Source organism: Apostichopus japonicus, chromosome 8, assembly GCF_037975245.1.
Source record: "Apostichopus japonicus isolate 1M-3 chromosome 8, ASM3797524v1, whole genome shotgun sequence".
In the NCBI taxonomy this organism is placed as follows: Eukaryota; Metazoa; Echinodermata; class Holothuroidea; order Aspidochirotida; family Stichopodidae; genus Apostichopus; species Apostichopus japonicus.
The window spans coordinates 34882354-34891722 of NC_092568.1; the positions used below are offsets into that span (position 1 = coordinate 34882354).

Consider the following 9369-nt stretch of genomic DNA (forward strand, 5'->3'; position numbering starts at 1 on the left):
ACTATTACGAAAACCGAAAAAAAACGGAAATGTGAATTGCATATACTGGGGAAAAAAAACAAAGATAAAGCTTCCATCCATAATTTGTTGACTTTGGTTTCCCTTATTTACTGGTTTTTTTTTTGGCAATATGAAAGTAAATTGCAACAAGAGAAGCTTTTCTGCTAGACGACATTGTCAGCTACGATCGGCACATGCCATCTACCACTGCACCAGTGCTTGAGTGTGGATAGCTAGGCCTAATATTAGGCTATGAAGTCCTTACATGCGTGAAACAGTCAATTGACCTTGTAGTATTGAACTGACCTTGGTGGCCAACGTTAGTAGTTGCGAGATTTACACACTCAAATGACGAGATGTAGTTCAAAATAAATTGCTATATCCAATGTGTTTGTCCTCTTTGTGTTGTTCTTCTCTTTTATACGTGATGTAAAAACTTTAAGAAAACATTTCTTTCGACATTTTTATTTGAACAGTTAAATTAACGTGGGTAATAAAACAGAGTCATGAAGACTGTTACATTTCTTGAATTTATTCTCCTTATTTTTACCATTTACTGCGAATGAACTAGACTTGGACCGTTGTTGGTAATGCTTTAAATTTAGCATCTTAGCGATCGCGACACCTCCGTCAGAGATGTGGATGTTTTTCAATGCAATTTGGCGAAGGGGTGGGAGAGGGGTGGGAGGGGGAACGGCCAGATTCAGTTTTTTTGTTGCTGGAAAAAAAAATGTTTTTAGTTTTCACGAAACCGTGGAAACTTAGTCGCAGGCCTAAAAGTATAGTTATAATGGATTTCTGGGACGTAGTAAAGGGGGTTTGGAGGATATCAGCTTTATCGGTTGTGTTGGTTATTACTATCTGCTCATTTTCAGGCAACAGAATGGGAATTTTTAAGTTGAATATTGTTTAAATGGTCATTTATCAAAACTTAAAGAGAGCGGTGTATAGAAATACTGCATATAGAGTTGCTTACAGGCTACAACATATAACACATAATTTTATGACTATAATCCATCTTTAAAGGGGTATCAGCGAAGTTTTTTCTTTTGCGTAATTTGAGTTGGGGAGGGTGCAATTTAGTTGCATGCCATGTTTTATCATAAAATTTGTACACAAAATAAACCCCGTGCAGCTAGAGGATCACCCGCCCCACTTGTCATCTCCACTCTATCCCAACGCCCCTTCAGCCCTACCATTCCATTGTCCAGCGAAGAACCCCCCCCCTCCCCACCACCACACAGCCACATTCCCTTCTCCCAACACACGCTCGCGCAGCATGTTTTACATTCAGAATAAAGACGTACCTCCAACCCCACCCCCCCCCCCCAAACTCCCAATGTTTATCTTCTGCATAATCTTTCGAATCCACTTCCACATTACACCTTGACAATATAATTCTTCTGAAGACGAGGTAATTCATTTGAAATGACATCTTTGTTCATTTTTTTTTATTTATTTTTTTTTATTGTATTTTTAGAGGTTAACTCGTTTAGCAATAGCAAATTTTCCACGAGGCCCTCTAATGAGACATATAATATAAAATGTATGAAAATTTAAGAAGTCATAAATACAAAATAAAAAAATATATAAGATTAATCTAATTGCCTAATAAAATAGTTAAAACGTGTACAGAGTAAAGAAAATTAAGAAATTTGGTAAAAATAAAAGTGAAGTAGACCTCAACAATATCAGATATATGCTACTAGGTGTTTAATATGGTTATGATTTCTTGCTGATTTTACTCTTTGCTCTAGTTTGTTCCAGTCTTTTGCGGCAATGCATGAAAAACGTTTGTTATCAAAACTAGTGTGTCCGCCTGTAATGTGCAGGTTTCGTGCAGTAGAGGATTTTAACTTGTGATTATGAATGTTCGTAACTGGTTTAAACATCTCATTCATGTAATCGGTCCTTGACCATTAATTGACTTGTATACCATAGTTAACCTTCTATACATAAACTGTCTGTCAAAAGTCTTCCATCCCAGCGTGGCAAATAAATCACTTGAACAGTCTTCATATGTAGCATTTAAAATAATTCGTGCAGCACTTTTCTGGAATTTAATAATTCTATCAGTATTATGGGCAGTGGTAGTTCCCCAAACTAGAAAGCAGTAGTCAAGTATTGAAAGAATGTATCCATTATAATACAGAATGCAATTTCTCAGTCAAGCACACTAACATCCAATAACATAACACACACACACACACACATAAAAAGCCAATTTCAATATAAACTAGACAATCAACAAAGCCATCTCAGCCTAATAGGTTTTCCAATAAATGCAGTTTCCTCTAAGTTCTCAGATTTATATATGAAAATGTCTCCTTCCCAAGTATTACAGTATGACGGACTCTATTGGGGGAAAGCACCGTTTGTTATGACGAAACATGATATCACATATTCTGTTTGTGTGGCTTTTATTTTTAGTAGACCGCTGTTGCTTACATATTATTTGTTTAACTTTACACGATTCATAGTGTGCTAAGAGCTACGTACCGTTACTAAGGCCTGTACAAAGTCTCTTAATTGTGTGTGTGTGTGTGTGTGCTACCCATGCATGCATATACGCTTGACAATAATCCTTCACTAGCGTGCCAGTTATTTATAGTACTTGGCGTCATTCGGCTATTTTATCTTTAGTAAATCTATATTAATTGGTATTGAGACAGAACCACTGATAGGCCTATTGAAATCCACTGGAATTCCCCATTTTCTATATTGGATCAATAGTGTATTACTATTAGGGTATGTATAATACTATACTGCATGTTCTCACAACAACACATCACTGTAAATTGCTTGCATGCATGGTACCATTCCGACGGGAGACCGACTCCAGGATTTCCTTAAAAACAAGGTAAAGTTTGGGGAATCTTGCACTCAGTATACAAGAGGGAAAATTATTGAAGTTGCGGTGTGCAAGTTTTAATTTAATTGCATTTATGTCAGTGGTTGTAAACTTAACATGAAGTGTATAGTGCAACCTGTAAGCTTTCATATATTGATTCTGCTTGAAACGAATAGTACATTGTACATATATAAGACATATGCCTAACGTAGTCATGTTGACGTTATGTATGATGTATAGGCTATAAGGTCAAGGGAAATATTAAGCATTGATTCACCCAAAGTATCGGATATTATGTTATATTGAATGACAGTGTGTGCTTGTGGGTGAGTGTTATTCATGTTTTAGTGTTAGTACTTATACGTACTATGTATGCCAAAGTAAATACCATCATGAGGTATGCATAGAGCGTGTATATGTATATGCCTTATGACAGACGTAAAGCAGGAAGTAACGGGTACTGCATTAAAACAAGAAAGGTGTAATGTCAACGTAGCGAAACACAGTTCAATGTTCAATTGTTTTGTTCATGAATGTTGCTATGTAATTGCGTACATGTAATTCAGATCCTTCCAAGCCCTGTCATGCTCATTTGTAAATAAATTGACTGATCATGCTGTGATTCAATCTGCTTGACAACCTGGCATTATTATTGTACTGGTCTCACAACCACTGAGAGGTTTGTGCGGGGAGGGAGGGGGTGACATCCTTAAATCTAGGTGACGTGATTTCTTGCGTCTTGTTGATGGTCTACATGTATAGCCATATGTTGAGAAGATAAAGCCTATCGTATACTTATTTGAGGTCAAAGGTTTCAAAAATGTGAAAAGCTCCCTAAACGTTTTATATATTGACTACGGTAAGGAAATTTGGAAATTCCATGGCTTTTCATGTAGTCTCGTTTAAAATGGAGTTAAAAGGTCACGTAAGGTCAGCAGAGCTTAAATATTAACACCTTTTAAACACAGTATATCTAGCGATGAAACTTGGATGGACCTCAAGTTCAAGTTTAGTTTACGGATGCCCAACATTATAGAGCGTAATGTCCATTGTTTTAGTGAAAGGCTCAATTTAAAGGGGTCAAATGTTATTTGTGGTCAGGGTGCCTCATTTTGCATTCCATCATAAACACGACCAAGTTATCTACACCAGTATTTCGACGGGTCTCGTATGCGACACTAATGCATATGATAGTCACAAGATGATGATGATATTATTAAATCCTGCGAGGTCAACCCAGAACAAAACCTGAAACAGTGTAAACACTATCACTCCAGAGAAGCAGAGTGCATTAATGTCATACTCTGTAGGCATATATAGATCTACTGTAGTGAGTATAAGAACTATATGTTATTGTCTGTGGAGGTCAAAGCTCACTTGAGGTCAACAGGTCACAGTCAAAGAAACTCTGTTGACATAATAACTCAGGAATTACAGCTTAGTTAAACTTAAAAACGTATACTTTGTAAATGCCCTAATTGGTCAATACATGAACGCTTTTAAAGTTAGCAGCAGTCAAAGTTCATTTGGAGGTCAACTGAGGTCAAACACTGTAAATTTTATAAACTCGTTAAACGCGAAATTATAGTTTTGATGAACTTTGTACTTGATTACAGTGGCGTAGGAAGGTACTTTTGAGTGGGGGGGGGGGGGCTGAAGACTAATGGCCGGCCTGGGGGAGGGGATCCTAAGGGGAGGGGTGTCCCTCTTCCCTTTGGATTTATTTTTGCATTTCCAGTTGTCCTCAGATGCAATTTGGTGCAATATAGCACACTTTAACCCACCCACTCCATTTTGTATATAATTTTGCATTTTTACCTGGCCTTAGATGCCATTTGGTGCTCCAAATGAGATTTTTTTCTCAATTGGAAATGAAAAAGGGGTTTTCTGACTTGCGAAGTGGGGGCGGAATGATACTTCCGCCCCTCCATATTTTTCACTGGGGGGCTAGCGCCCCCCAGCCCCCTCCCGGTTCCTACGCCCTTGCTTGATTAGGTATAGGCCTGCATGCATTAGTGCAACAACCTTGTTAGCTGATCACTTAAAGACAGGCGTGGTCAACACGTGAAACTTTTGTTTGTGCATTGAATATTGTTGAATCTTCTTCTGCAAATCGAGGCGAGGAATCACTTAGCCAGTTGGCTTTCTGGTATATTGAATAAAAATGAAAATTCGTTTGAGCCATTCAATTCTTCATTTTCAAAGGTTTAAAACAGCAACATGGCAGATTATGTGCCAAACGGAGATCAACCGATCGGCATCGACATACTACAGGTAAAATATTCTCCCAATTTAAATTTTATTCTGTTTATCATTACATAACCGTGGGAATCGGTTTATGTGAAATATAGTAACTGTGTGGAACTTAGTGAAAAAGTGTGACATGATGTGATGTAATGTTTTGCTAACTTAATGTTTGATATCACGTGATATGTGATGTATGGTGTGGCCCGATGCGTCTAGTTGGACTTGATCATGAATATGACGTATAACGTATTTGTTTTTATCTAATTCTAACGTGACATGTATCAAGTGATACTATAAACATAAACTAAATATATTTCAATTCATAATATCGCAATTTTCAAAACAGTTTTGCAAAACACGTATTCGTGAATACATCCGAGTAACTTCTCTTTTCTCCAGAGATTGGCAATGGAATTAACGGCGGAGTGGAAACCTTTAGCAAGAAAGCTTGGTATCTCAGAAGGAGCCCTTTACAACCTGGAACAGGATCACACTCGTAATAACCAGGAAACAAAGTACCAGATGTTGTTAACTTGGAGACAAAATCAAGGAGCTGGAGCGACGAGGGCTAACTTGATTGAAGCCTTGAGGCACCCTGACGTCCAACGAGCAGATTTAGCTGATTCTCTTTAAAAAAAATGATCGGTAGGCCTAGTGTATAGGCCTACCAGCGTGTAGAATTTTAGGGATCTCTTATCACGAGATTTGACAATGTTTCAACCATTTTTTAGATTTAATATCTGCATTTTCAATTTCCTTTATACGTAACTCGCAGCTGATAACATTCTAGGTCAGGGTTGTCCAACCTTTTGCAGAGGAGGGCCACATGGAATGATTATGATGAAGGAGTGGGCCGCATGAACCCTGCGCTCGATTTTTCTATTTTTTGCCCGAAGCCCAAGGCAACAAAATGTGAGCACTGCGCGCGGAGCGCACTGATTTATTTTCCTTCCTGATAAAACAGATGAATAAAGTTCAGCCGCACCCCCTCCGCTGAGAGAGTGTCACACAAACTGGCCTGTATGTATTTTTTTTATTTTGACCCAGAAGGTTCAAATGATTGATTATAGCCTATAGCTTCAAATTGTTATCAATAAATCTGCTCACTAAAATTTCGCACCGTAGAGCATCTCTGGCGGGCCGGACGCAACCCTGCGGCGGGCCGGACTGTGGCCCGCGGGCCGTAGGTTGGACAACCCTGTTCTAGGTAATGAATATTACTCAACAAGACTTTACGTGCAAACTGACAAGCTGTTTTAAGGTTTACTTTGTAATTGCATATAATAAGTAGCTATTAGAGTGTCATGGTTGTTGGATGAGTCGTTCCTTCGACTGACCAACACACTATGTGAGTTGAGAATCACATTTGAATTTCGGTGGTTCGGTAACAATAAAGTGCCTGTTTGTGAAAGTCTTCTGGAAGACGCAAAAGTTATTCTCTAGTCATTATGTGAATACATTTACTCACCTTCTTGGACCTAATTCAAAATGATATGTGTCTATGTTTCATCATCGCTAATATACAATCTATACTAAACATATAGCTCAAATAATGTACGTAGCGATACTGACAAAGAAATATTGACTCAATTTTTTCTCAGAGCTTGAACAAATACCAACAAATATTTTCTTGATAAAACGATTCAAGTCGTGAGCTGGATTTCATAAGAGTATCTCAGGTGTACAGAAAATGGAGGCCTTTCTTTACTTTACAAACATTCTGAATTTTATAATGAAGTCAATTGAGCCTAATAAGGAACGCCATTGCTGCATAACTAAATCAAAATAGAATATCTCAGAAGTTCAGCTGTGTCAGTGCAAACTATAAGAGTTACAACTCTTTAAACATACACAACTATAGCAAATACTGAATGGAAATCTTTCTAATTTTCATAATTTTAACGTATCAAATGCAGTGTCTTTTACTGAAATATTACCTCTTTAATTTAATATAGGCCTATCTTATTCTTTTGTACCTTATTGCTAAATGAACATGGAAAAAAAATATTCATCACTCACAAGTCGGCAGTGAAAGTGGAAAGCACCAAGGTTTCGATTTTATACCATTACTTAAAACTGTTGACATGGGTCATTACTTAATGTCACAGTCTCGTGCTTAAGTTGCTTAGTGGACTACAAAGAATTGCCATCTGATTACGTGACAATGGACTGACATTTTATAAAACAATGGACTGACAACGATTACAGTAATCAAGAAACATTAAAATCAAATATAACAGTTTGATGATTGATGATGATGATGATTGATTTTATAGATAGGTATTTGTACTCTAAGCATCCTGGTGAATCTAGCCTTCGCTTTTCTACATGCCTTACTCCAAGTTTGATACTTGATAGTGATCTGTTTCACTTGATTACCGTTTACAGCAAATATATGTGATTACCGTTACATTTCACTCTAGAGGATGGGAAATTTAAGATATATACCAATCGATTTGTTTTATATACGCACATTGTGATGCATCTAACTTCCGAAGTAGAACAATGAGTGCAGATTGATTTCAAATCTAAACAGTTCTAAGTCAAAGTGTGTTACACATTATTGACGCCACACCTGTTTGAGTCAAGTTGGCATCAGTAGCAACGTAGTTTCATGCGTCATGTAATTTCAACAGTTTACCTCTGAATGTTTTTTTCTTTCTATTATTATTAGTATCATTTGTTTCTTAAGTTTGCATGTCTGTTTGGTAGGGAATTAACTTCTCCAAATAATAGTTGGCACTAGGGAAGCCAAACCGAGGAATTGAACGGATTTTTACTCTGAACGTGCGTATTTCTATATCACGACCAATATGTTAGAGATAATTCAAATCTTTCTGGGGACTAACCCAAACCGCAGTACATCAATAGTTTAAGGTCACTCTGAAAACCAAACACATACCAGTATTTTAGTGAGGAACTCAGGCCAAGGAGGTTCTTCTTGTAGAACCTCCTTGCTCAGACGAAGCCTCACGGAATCACGGACAAACATATATACTCACCAGTACTTATAGTCAGGAACATAATATATATATATAATGTATACTTCACGGGAAATCATATATAGCGACCAGTACTGTTGTGAGGAACTCGGACTATACCTCATTGGAAAAAAATATCTGACACTCTTGTACGAAGGAATTCCAAATAAACTTTAGGAGGGGGGGGGGGGGGGAACAACGACCAGTACTTTACTGACATATACTGTGATTCTCACAGATTGCACATGCCCAGATCATGGGGAACCAAATTGAGATTATTTACACGCGACAATACTAAAATGTTCGTGTCAGGGTACTTCGATATTTTTTCGGGAAACCATGGCCAGTAGGCTTAAGTGGGTATTTCGACTCTCTGACAGTAAACCGTCCAAAAGGCTTTAGTGAGGCACCCCGTCTGCCTCCCTGGAAACTTTGCCTTCCACTGGGTCTGGAGTTCAGCTGCATACTTCGACAATCACGGAACACCTGCATAAACCGATCAGTACTTTGCCGACCCATTTATACGACAATAGAAAATAGTATATTCTTGCCTCGCTGTTATCACAAGTCTATAAGTTATAGGCTAGTTTGTCAGAACGGTTAACCTGTATGAATCATATAGTCACTTGCTACTTGGCATCATTTTTCAGTTGTATTATGTGGGGTACAATTCTTTAGTTATACATAAGGAATTCCGTTTTATTTCTTGTGTATGGGTGGGAGGGGGGGGGTATGTGTTCTTGTTATCATAATTATTATCGCTCTATTATGTGTAGTACTTTTATACGTGAAGATATGTGTGCACGTTGCTATTATCTAATCAAGATTTACGATTCTTACCAGTTTCATTGCTCCCCATTATCGGTCCATCTTACATATAAAAAAGCTTCATTGAATTATAACTGTAACTCAATGTTATCAAAAATCATTCCCACCAGCGTATTTCATTGTGTCAATTTCATGTCAATGTTATCAAAAATCATTTCCACTAGAGTATTTTTGTTTTCATTTTTACTATCGTAAATAGAAACAGTTTTAAGACATTGAAAAAAACTTCAAAGTTTCATTTTCATTTATTATTCAATCTTCATATTTATTGCTTAATTCTAAGGCTGTAAATTACAAAAGCCTCTCCCCAATCCCCTCCATTGTCCCCTCCCTCCCCCCCCCCTCCTTCTCATTTGCGCCTGTAAACAACATACGCAGACTGATAGGAAAGCCATTTCATATTCTGCCTTACCGATGCATTCTAGTTTCTCCAAAACATTCACTCTCCCAGTAAAGGTTGGC

The 9369-nt window shown here is 37.6% G+C and overlaps 1 long non-coding RNA gene across 1 annotated transcript; it reads left to right on the forward strand.

Annotated features, from left to right (window-relative positions):
- The first annotated feature begins 2492 nt into the window (after window positions 1–2492).
- Window positions 2493–9146, forward strand: LOC139971769 (uncharacterized). Its single transcript, XR_011794480.1, has 4 exons — window positions 2493–2860; window positions 5057–5125; window positions 5498–5888; window positions 6306–9146. It is a non-coding gene; the product is annotated as an uncharacterized lncRNA (long non-coding RNA).
- The last annotated feature ends 223 nt before the right edge of the window (window positions 9147–9369 follow it).